At 41.5% G+C, this 12,183-nt stretch overlaps 1 pseudogene; it reads left to right on the top strand.

Moving 5' to 3' along the window:
• Window positions 1-639: 639 nt before the first annotated feature.
• LOC127670605 (ubiquitin-conjugating enzyme E2 D2-like) lies at window positions 640-1,069 on the top strand (annotated as a pseudogene).
• The last annotated feature ends 11,114 nt before the right edge of the window (window positions 1,070-12,183 follow it).

The raw sequence follows: 12,183 nt of genomic DNA, 5'->3' as shown, positions 1-12,183 counted from the left end.
TTCCACATTCATGAGTAAAATGAATCAAATTAAGATTTTTTTTTATGTATGGCGGGTAGGGTATTAGCAGGAGCAGACCATATCCCTCTGTCCCCAGCGCAGCCCTGCCCTGCCTCCCAGGCCAGCCAACCCTGGAGCCTCCTGACCTGCCCCTCAGACTGGGCCCACCCCATGCTCTGGCGGCCCCACCCCAGTGGTACCACCTGCCCGTGTGTCCCTCAGTCCACCTGCACCAGACAGGAACACAGGATCCTGTGGCTCCATGACCATAAGGCGCTCAGCAAGGCCAGAGCTTTGGGCTTTTCCTCCCAGGTGGAGGGATCAACAGGCGGTCTTGCAGCACTGAGCCTTTGAGGCAGGGGCAGCTATGGCAGCGGAGGCTGTGGCAGCAGTGCATAAAAAGGCCACTGCAGGGTAATGTGGTCACCTCTGCTGCAAGTCCATAAGCTGAGTGGGCCTCGTCCATAAGCTTGTTGGATCCATGCTCGTCATCTCCCCGTGTTCTCTCTAGCTCCCTATCTTCTCCCGTCGACTGGGGACCATTCAGGGGAGTCTCAAGCCCCCTTGTCCTTTTCCCCTCTCCCTCCCCTGTCCCCATCCTGGTCCCTGCCCCGGGGGCAGTTGCCCCCATTTCCCATCATGGCTCTGAAAAGAATCCAGCAGAAATTGAAAGACCTGGGCTGAGATCCTCCAGAAGTATTCAGAAGGTCCAGTTGGAGATATGTTTCATTGGCAGGGTACAATAATAGGGCCAAATGATAGCCCCTATCAGTGTAGAGTAATTTTCCTGATAATTCATTTCCCAACATATTACCCCTTCGAACCACCTAAGGCTGAATTTACAACAAGAATTTATCATGCAAAAATTAAGAGTAAAAGCAGCATTTGTCTTGATATTCTATGGTCACAGTGGACTCCAGCACTGTTTCAAAAATATTTTTGGCCATCTGTTCTCTGTTGTGTGATCCCAATCCAGTTGACCCTTTAGTTCCTGAGATTGCTCGGATCTATAAAACGGATAAAGTACAACAGAATAGCTCAGGAACGGACTCAGAAATATGCGATGTAATTAAAGAAATTATTAGATAACCTCTACAAATAAAGCTAGGAGAATTCTGAAAATGAAAGTTCTTTTGATTTCCATTTGACTGCTTTCTATGAGCCCAGACCTCATCTTCTTCTGTGCACATATTTACCTAACACAGCAGTGCTACGTGTTGTACATACTTGGAGCAACACAATAGAAATACTGTACTTCTGTACCAACATTGCCTCCTAGCAGAGAAATGTGTTTGTGTGTGAGAAGTCAGTCCTCTGGGCATAACCAAGGCATGAGACTAAAAGCTTTCCTTATTGACTTAACTTTGGATAATGGCAAAAAGTGAGGGGTAGTGGGTACACAGTGTATGCTTGAATGGGAGGAAAAAGCTCCAGTGACCCATGGGAGATTGTCCTTAAGTGGAATCCATTCAATCAGAAATACCGTCTGCAACAGCACACCGTCTCCAAGTGGTGCAGGAAGCCAGCTATACACCCAGCAACCAGTGAGGAGGAGGTAACCTGCACAAGTGAGACCAGCCCCGCAGATCAGAGGATCCAGTCCAGAGGACTCTGGCAAGATCCTTACAGTTTCCTCCTTCAGGATCAGCAACACCCTCAGCCACAGCATGCCATCTCTGAGCTGTGCAGGAAGGCAGCTATACACCCAGCAGCCAGCGATAAGGAGACAGCCAGCACAGCCTGCATCCAGAGCTGATTCAAGCCACAGAGCTACATACCTAAATACAACTACAAGAGGGTGAGTCTTGGCCGCCATCTTTGCTTCTGTGACTGTGCAACAGATTGGTAGTCAGGTTACACCAGTGTAGAGGATCACCTGGGATTCACCTCACCAGGACTCCAATTGCAACCAGGAACACAGCAGCACCACAACAATTTGTGTCAGGGGAAAGCAGCTCACCCAGGGTTGCAGAGATAGGCCTTCAGGCACACAGGAGGGGCAAGCTCCAGCCAATGACAGCAGGCCCAACTAACACCAGAGATAAACAGATGGCAAAAGGCAAATGTGGGAATATTGCTAACAGAAATCAAGGCAATGTGGCACAATCTAAGCCCTATTGTCCCACAACAACCAGTCCTGGATACCCCAACACACCACGAAAACAAGATTTGGGTTTAAAATCACAGGCCATGATGCTGATGGAAGGCATCATGGAGGGCATCAAGAATGACATAAATAACCCCCTTAAAAAATACTGGAGAACACAAGTAAACAGGGAACTTGAAGCCCTCTTCCCTTGAAGAACTAAGGGAAAACACAACGAAACAGTTGAAGGAATTAAACAAAGCCATCCATGATCAAAAGAAGGAGGTAGAAACAATAATGAAATCACAAAGGGAGACAACTTATGACATAGAAAACCTAGTAAAGAAGTCAGGAGTCATGGATCCAAGCATCAACAACAGAATACAAGAGACAGAAGAGAGAACCTCAGATGCATAAGATACCATAGAAAGCATTGAGACAAAGACAATAGTCAAAGAAAATGAAAAATGCAGGTCCTGACCCAAAATATCCAGGAAATCCAGGACAAAATGAAAAGACCAATCCTAAGGATTATAGGCATAGACGAGAGTGAAGATTTCCAACTTAAAGGGCCAGTAAATGTCTTCAACAAAATTATAGAAGAAAGCTTCCCTAACCTAAAGAAAGAGATGCCAATGAATGTACAAGAAGCCTACAGAACTCCAAATAGTTTTGACCAGAAAATAAATTCATCGATTAACATAATAATGAAGACACCAAATGTACTAAAGAAAGAATATCAAAGCACTAAGGGAAAAGGGTCAAGTAACATATAAAGGTAGACCTAACAGTATTACACTGGATTTCTCACCAGAGACTATGAAAGCCAGAAGAGCCTGGGCAGATATCATGCAGACCTTAAGTGAACACAAATGCCAACCCAAACTGCTATATCCAGCAAATCTCTCAATTACCATGAATGGAGAAACCAAGGTTTTTCATGACAAAAACAAATTTGCTGTTTCCACAAATCCGCTCCTTCAAAGGATAATGAATGGAAAACACCAACAAAGGGAAGAAAACTACACACAAGAGAAACCAAGAAAGTATTCTTCTTTCAACAAACCCAAAAGAAGAAAACCACAGAAACATAAAAATTAAATAAAAAACAACAGAAGGCTACAATCACTATTCCTTAATATCTGTCAACATCAATGGACTCAATTTTCCAATAAAATGACATAGGCTAACAGAATGGACTCATAAATAAGACCCAACATTTTGCTACATACAGGAAACACATCTCAGTGTCAAAGACAAACACTACCTAGGAGTAAAAGACTGGAAAACAGTTCTCCAAGCAAATGGTCCCAGGAAACAAGCTGGAGTAACCATTCTAATATCTAATAAAATAGACTTTCAAACAAAAGTTATCAAAAAAGGTACAGAAGGACACTTTATACTTATCAAAGGAAAAAAAAAAAACTACCAGGAAGAGTGCTCAGTTTTGAACATCTATGTCCCAAATACAAGGCCCAGGCATTCATAAAGGACAGTCTCTTGGTACATAGGACATAGGGCACAAAGGTGTTGCTGTTTGAAAAGTTAATTAATTGTAATTATAAAGAGTAACTGACCAAACATGGAAAATATGAGAACAATTTTGTATTGGAGAGTCTACATTATTACTTTGAACTAACATGTGTGGGATGTCCATTGGTTTTAAATTGTACTCTATGTGACAGTACAATTTTGAAGTCTTCCCTTGACTCTAGTAAAATGTAGTTTGAAATTTATAAACAACTGTTAATGCAGAAACATTCATTTGAACTAGGCAAGTTCCCACCTTATCCCTTCTCCTAACCTTGATGTGAGTCAGGCTAGCTTGAAGGCCATGGCTGATGCTCTCTGGTCCTCGTGACCTGTGAAAAGCTTCTTAAAACTCTTGCACAAAACTGAGAAATAAATGAACACTGCTTTTGGTTTTAAAAAAGATTCTGCTTGTAGAGAGAATCTGGAGACAGGATGCTTCCAGGCTCCACCTGTACTCTGGAACTAAGGCTATTCCACAGCCCTCCAAACCCAAATACCTCCCAGGAGTACTCTCACTCCTGAGCCAAAAGATTAGATCACCACTTTTGTTCCAATAGATGTCCAAAGAGGGGCCCACCAGAAGCAAAAGGACACAGGAACAGTGGAGAAGCTGGGTACAGGATAATCGCAGTCTCCATCTGGTAGCAGTGCTAAGGTTGTCTCACAGGCGTCTGCACTGAAATCACACCCAGGGGAGAGCTGGTCTCCCTAGGAGTGCTGAGAAAGCTAAGATCACAGGTTCACAGGCTCACAGGCTCACAGGCTCACAGGCTCACAGGCTCACAGGCTCACAGGCTCACAGGCTCACAGGCTCACAGGCTCACAGGCTCACAGGCCCATAGGAACTCCTGTCAGAGACAGCAAGACCAACTAACACCAGAGATAACCAGATGTTGAGAGACAAGTGCAAGAACCTGATCAGCATAACACAAGGGTATTTGGCATCATCAAAATCCAGTTTGCCTACCACAAGGCCTGGATACTTCATCATACCAGAAAAGCAAGATTCAGATTTAAAATCACATGCCATGATAATGATGATAGAGGACTTTACAAAGGAAATAAAAACCTCTCTTAAAGGAATACAGAAGAACACAGGTAAGCAGGTAAAAACTCTTAAAGAGAAAACAAAAATCTCTTAAAGAATTACAGGAAAGCACACCAAACACTTGATGGAATTGAACAAAACCACTTGGGATCTGAAAATGGAAATTGAATCAATAAAGAAATCAAATAGGGAAACAACCCTGGAGATAGAAAATCTAGGAAAGTGATATGGAGTGATAGATGCAATCATCACCAACAGAATACAAAAGATAGAAGAGATTATCACAGATGCAGAAGATGTCATACTAAACCTTGACACAACAATCAAAGAAAATGAAAATTCAAAAGGCTCCTAATCCAAAACATCCAGGATATCCAGGATATAATAAAAACACCAAACCTAAGGATAATAGGTATATAAGAGAGTGAAGATTCACAACCTAATGGGCAGTAAATATCTTCCACAAAATTATAGAAGAAAATTTCTGTAACCCAAAGAAAGAGATGACTTTGAGAACACAAGAAGCTTACAGAACTATAGACTGGACCAGAAAAGGAACTCCTCCCATCTCTTAATAATCAAAACACCAAATGAACAAAACAAAAGAAAAGAAAAGAATATTAAAAGCACTAAGGGAAAAGTTAGGTAACATATAACTGCATACCTATCACAATTTCTCCAGACTTCTAACAGAGCCTATGAAAGCTAGAAGATCCTGGCCAGATGTCTTAGAGACCTTCAGAGAATGCAGATGCCAGTCCAGGCTACTAGATTCAGTAAAACACTCAATTACCAAAGATGGTGAAACCAAGATATTCCATGGCAAAACCAAATTTACACAATATCTTTCCACAAATCCATCCCTACCAAAGATAATGGATGGAAAACTCCAAAACAAGGAGGGAAGCTACACCCTACAAAAAGCAAGAAAGTAATTTTCTGTCAGCAAAACCAAAAGAAGACATAAGTCCACCTCTAACAACAAAAGTTACAGGAAGCAACAATCACTACTCCTTAATATCTCTCAACAGCAACAGACTGAATTCCCCAATATAAAAGACATAGATTAACAGACTGGATATGTAAACGGTACCTAGAATTTTACTACATACAGGAAACACACATCAGGGACAAAGATAGGCACTTTCTCAAAGTAAAATCCTGGAAAAAATCCAAGCAAAAAGAAAGAAAGAAAAAGAAAGAAAGAATGAAGAAAAGAAGGAAGGAAGGAAGACAGACAGAAAAAAAAGAAAGAGAAAGAAAGAAAGAAAGAAAGAAAGAAAGAAAGAAAGAAAGAAAGAAAGAAAGAAAGAAAGAAGCTGGAGTAGCCATTCTAATATGTAATGAAACCAACTTTCAACCAAGTTATTAAAATAGATGAGGAAGGACACTTGATATTCTTCAAAGGAAACATATACTAAGATGAGGACACTATCAATAGGAAAAAATGGCAACAAACAGATTGGGAAAATATTTAATAAACCCTACAACCAATAGAGGGCTAATATCCAAAATATATAAATAAAACAAGTTAGACTCCAGGGAATCAAATAACCCTATTAAAGTTGGAGTACAGAGCTAGACAAAGAATTCTCAATGATGAATACTGAATGCCTGAGAAGTACCTAAAGAAATGTTCTACATCCTTAGTCATCAGGGAAACGTAAATCAAAACAACCCTGAGATTATGCCTCACACCAGTCAGAATAGCTAAGATAAAAGTCAGTGGAAAGCAGATGCTGGTTAGGATGTGGCTATAGAGGACTACTCCTCCATTGTTGGCGGGATTGCAAGCTGGTACAACCACTCTAGAAATCAATCTTTCAATTCCTCAGAAAATTGGACCTAATACTACCTGAGGTCCCAGCTATACCACTTCTAGCCATATAACCAAATTATTTTGCAACATATAAGAAGGACACTTGCTCCACTATGTTCATATCAGCCTTCTTCATAGTAGATAGAAGCTGTAAGGAAGCCAGATGTCCATCAACAGAAGAATGGATATAGGAAATGTGGTACATTGACACCATGGAGTACTACTCAGGTATAAAAAAAATGCATTCATGGAATTCTTAGGCAACTGGATCCAATTAGAAAATATCAGCCTGAGTGAGTGAACACAATCACAAAAGACACACTTGGTATGCTCTCACTGATAAGTGGATATTAGCCCAAAAGCTCAGTATACCCATGATACAACTCATAGACCACATGAAGCTCAAAAAGGAAGATGCTTCAGTCCTTCTTAGAAGAAGGAACAAAATACTCAAGGGAGAAAATATGGAAACAATATGTAGAAGAGAGAAGGAAGGAAAGGCCATCCTGAGACTGCCCTACCTGGAGATCCATACCATACACAGATACCATATCCAGACACTATTGTGCATGCTGAGAGATGCTTGTGAACAGGAGCCTGATATATCTGTCTACTGAGAGGCTCTGCCAGAGCCTGACAAATACAAAGGCAGATCCAAACACACACCATTGGACTGAGCCCTGTGTCCCTAATGGAAGAGTTAGCAAAAAGACTGAAGGAGCTGAAGGGGTTTGCAACCCAGAGGAAGAACAATAATATCAACCAACCAACCCCCCCCCCAGAGATCTCACAAACTGAACCACCAAGCAAAGAGGGAGGGACCCATGGCTCCAGACACATACATAGCAGAAGATGGCCTTGTTGGACATCAGTGAGAGGAAAGGCCATTGGTCCTGTGAAGGCTTCATGCCCAAGTGATGGCGGATGGCAGAAGAAGGAAGCAGGAGTGGGTGGATGTGTAGAAGAACACTGGCATAGAAGCAGTAGGAGGATGGGTTGGAGAAGGGATTTCTGGAGGGAAAACTGGGAAATGTAAAACTTTTGAAATGTAAATAAATAAAATATTCAATTAAACTGATTCTGCATATATTACTTAATGCTAGAAATTAATGTGGCACCACCATTTATTTTGTGTCTTTTTAAAAATTCTTTAATACTTTTTTTACAGTCTGTCTTCATAGCTCTCCAGGTTTGCTCTCCCAACCCCTTTCCATTCCATACCTACCCCTCTTAGTTTCCAAGAGCATGTTCGCACACACATCCTGAACACAGCAGACCTTCCCACTACCTAGAGCCTCAAGTCTTTTGACCATTATGTATGTCTTCCGTAACTAAGGACAGACAAAGCTATCCTCCACTTTATATGTGTTGGGGGATTCATATCAGCTGATGTATGCTGTCTTATCGGTGGCTTAGTATCTGAGCGATCTCAGGGGTCCAGGTTAATTGAGACTTCTGGTCTTCCTAGAGGGTCTCCCTTATCCTCTGTTTCTTCCAGTTTTTCCCTAATTCAAACACAAATGCAGCTTCTATTGGTTGGGTGTAAATATTTGTATCTTCTGGCTTCTGTTTGGGTCTTTTGGGGGGCAGTCATGATAGGTCCTTTTTGTGAGCACTCTGTAGACTCAGTAGTAGTATCAGGTCTTGGAGCCTCCCCTTGAACTGGATCCCACTTTGGAACTAGAACTGGCCCTCCTTTTCTTAAGGCTCTTCTCCATCTTTGTCCTTGCATTTCTTTCAGGTAGGAATACTTATGGGTCAGAGGTTTGACTGTGGAATGGTAACCCCATCTCTCACTTGATGCCCTGTCTATCTCCTGGAGGTGGACTCTACTAGTTCTCTTACCCCACAGTGGGGCATATCTTCTAAGGTATGAGTCCTGAGACTCTCTCACCTCAGGTCTCTAGTACATTCTAGAGGGTCTCCTAAACTCCTACCTCTTGAACTTGCTTGTTTCCATATTTTCTACTGGCAGTCAGGGCTTCAGTCTTGTTCTTTCCCCCATACCTGATCATGTTTCTACCATCCTCTCCCTGTTAACTCTCCTACCCATGTTACTACCTCTCTCTTTCCCCCATGAATGCTTTCTTCTCCCTCCCATGTAGGATTGAGGTTTCCTCACTTGGGCCCTTTGTCTTGTTAAGCTTTTTGAATTCTGTGGCTTGTATCCTGGGTATTCTGTACTTTTTTGTCTAATATCTACTTATTAGTGAGTGAATACCATGCATGTTCTTTTAGGTCTTAATTACCTCACTCAGGATGATATTTACTAGTTCCATACATTTGCCTGCAAAACTCAGGATGTCTTTCTTCTTCATAGCTTAGTAGAATTCCATTGAGTAAATAAACAACATCATCTGTATCATTCTTCTGTTGGGGAACATCTGGATTGTTTCCAGCTTCTGGCTATAAGCAATAAAGCCCCTGTGAACAAAGGGGACCATGTGCCACTGTGGCATGGAAGGGCATCTTTTGGATACATGTCTAAGAGTGGTATAGCTGTGTCTACAGTTAGATCTATTTTAAATTTTCTGAGGAAACTCCAGATTGATTTCCAGAGTGGTGGTACCAGTTTTCAATCCCATCAGCAATGGGGGAATATTCCTCTTCTCCACATCCTTGCCAACATGTGCTATCATCTGATATTTTGATATTAGCCATTCTGATTGGTGTGAGGTAGAATTACTGGGTCATTGTGACTTGCATTTCCATGATCCCCAAGAACTTTGAAAATGTCTATAAGTGCTTCTCAGTCATTCGAGATTCCTGTTATGAATTTCTGTTTAGATCTAACCCACATTTTTATTTGGCTTGATTGATTTTGTTGGGTGGTTACCTTCTTGAGTTCTTTATATATTTTGGATATTAGCCCTTTACAGGATGTGGGTTAGTGAAATTTTTTTCCAAATCTGTAGGATGTTGATTCATTCTTTTGGCGGTGTCCATTACTTTACAGAAGTTTTCCAGTTTCCTGAGATCCCATTCATCAATTGATGATCTTACAGCCTAAACCACAGGAGTTCAGTTTAAGAAATCTCCTCCTGTGGCAATGACTTCAAGGCTATTTTACACTTTTCTACTATTAGATTCCATGTACCTGGTTTTGTATAGAGATCGTTAAACCACTTGGACTTGAGCTTTGTGCAAGGATGTCACATCATTTGTCAATGACTCTATGGCTGTAGATGTGTGATATTTGTGTGAGGGTCCTTAGTTCTAATCCATTGTCAGTGAGCTGATTTTTGGCTGTCTCTCAGGACTTCAGTCATTTTCCCCAACCCCCAGTACCTGGTCATGTTTCCCCCATCCCCTCCCTGTTCCCTTTCCCACCAATGTTCCTCCCTCTCTTTTTCCCCCAAGGTTGCTTTCTTCTCCTTCCCAAGTAGGACTAAGGTATCCTTATTTTAACCCTTTGGCTTGTTAACCTTTTGGAGTTCTGTGGATTTTATCCTGGGTATTCTGTATTTTTTGATCAATATATACTTATTAGTGAGTACATACCATGCATGTTCTTTTGGATCTGAATTACCTCACTCAGGATGATATTTTCTAGTTCCATACATTTGCCTGCAAAATTCAGGATATCCTTGTTCTTAGTAGCTGAGAATTCCATTGAGTAAATGAACTATATTTTCTGTACCCATCCTTCTGTTGTGGGATATTTGGGTTGTTTCCAGTTTTTGGTTATCAGAATTTAGGACACTATGAACATAGGGGATCAAGTGTCATTGTGGCATGGTAGGGCATCTTTTGGATACATGCCTAAGAGTGGTATAACTGGGTCTACAGGTAGATTTATTTCAAATTTACTGAGGAAACTCCAGATTAATTTCCAGAGTGGTTGTGCCAGTGTGCAATCCCAACAACAATGGAGGAGTGTTCCATTTTCTCCGCATCCTTGCCAACATGTGCCATCACCTCAGGTTTTGATCTTAGCTGTTGTGTAAGGTGTTATCTCAGGGTCATTTTGATTTGCATTTCCATGATCAGTAAGGACTTTGGAAATTTCTCTAAATGCTTCTCAGCCACTCAAGATTCCTCTGTCATGAATTCTTTGTTTAGTTCTATACACCATTTTATAGTGTTGTATGGTTTTTTTAGGTGGTTATCTTCTTGAGTTCTTTATATATTTTGGATATTAGCCCTCTATGGGATGTGGGGTTAGTTAAATTTTTTTCCAAATTTGTAGGTTGCTGATTTGTCCTATTGCCTATGCCCATTGCCTTACAGAAGCCTTCCAGTTTCCTGAGGTCCCATTCATCAATTCTTGATCTTACAGCCTAAGCTACAGGGGTTCAGTTTAAGAAATCTTTCCCGGAGCCAATGAGTTCAAGGCTCTTTCCCACAGTTTCTTCTATTAGATTCCATGTACCTGGTTTTATTTTGAAGTCCTTGATCTACTTGGACTTGAGCTTTGTGCAAGGATGTCATATCATTTGTCAAAGATATGACCGTAGAAGTATAATTTTTGTGTGTGTCCTCAGTTCTAATTCATCTGCCAGTGAGTTCAATTTTAGACAGTGCCATACTGTTTTTAATATGATAAATCTTGAATTTAATGTTGAACAGGTAATTGAGATGCCTCTAGCAGTATATTTTTTTTAGATTTTTATTGGTTATTTTATTTATTTACATTTCAAATGTTATCCCCTTGACAGTTTCCACTCTTCATATCTCTTATCTGAACCCCCTCTTCCCTTGCTTATATGAGATTGTCCCCAAACCCACCCACCCATTCCTGCCTTACTGCCATAGCATTACCCTACATTGGTGCATCGCGTCATCACAGGACCAAGGGCCTCCCCTCCCATTGATACCAAATAAGGCAAAACTCTGCTAAATATGCAGCTGGAGCCATGGATCCCACCATGTATATTCTTTAGTTGGCAATTTAGTCCAAGACAGAGCTTTGAGGGGTCTGGTTGGTTGATATTGCTGTTCTTCCAAAGTGGTAGGTCCCTGAGCTCAGTCAGATGGTTGACTGCAAGCATCCACATCTGTATTGGTCAGGCTCTTGCAGAGCCTCTCAGAAGGTAGCCATACCTGGCTCCTATCAGCATGCAGTACTTAAACATCAGCAATAGGGTCCAGGTTAGGTGTCTGAAAATGGGATGGATCCCTAAGTGGGGCAGTCTCTGGGAGGCCTTTCTTTCAGTCTCTGCTCCACTCATTTTGTGGAGATTACATTGAATACATAACCTGCTTTTTGTAAGATAGACATTTTCACAAGGTCATTCTCGCCAGTCCACAATCATTTGTACTTCTTCAGCTTTTGGTCCTTTTCAGTGTTTTAACAGTTTCCTCCTTTCTGTTATATCCACATGGCATATGTCTGTTAACTCTGGCATTTCTTTTATTTTTTATTTTTTAGTTTTATCTAATCTTCTTTTTACATTCCAGATTTTATCCTCCTCCCAGTCCACCCTCTGACTGTTCCACATCCCATACCTCCTTCCCCTCAACCCCTGTCTCCACAAGGATGTCCCAACAACCACTCCCTACTGCACCAGACCTCTCCACTGCCTGGGGCCTCCAGTCTCTTGAGTTTTAGGTGCAGTCAGGGTTCTCTGACTGAACGCAGACTCAGCAGTCCTACGCTGTATATGTGTTGGAGACCTCATAACAGCTGGTGTATGCTGCCTAGTTGTTGGTCCAGTGTCTAAGAGACCTCAGGGGTCCAGCTAAATTGAAACAGCT

This window comes from Apodemus sylvaticus, chromosome 1 (assembly GCF_947179515.1).
Source record: "Apodemus sylvaticus chromosome 1, mApoSyl1.1, whole genome shotgun sequence".
Lineage (NCBI taxonomy): Eukaryota > Metazoa > Chordata > Mammalia > Rodentia > Muridae > Apodemus > Apodemus sylvaticus.
The sequence above is the reverse complement of the archived record's forward strand: the minus strand, read 5'-3'. Positions and strand labels throughout refer to the sequence as shown.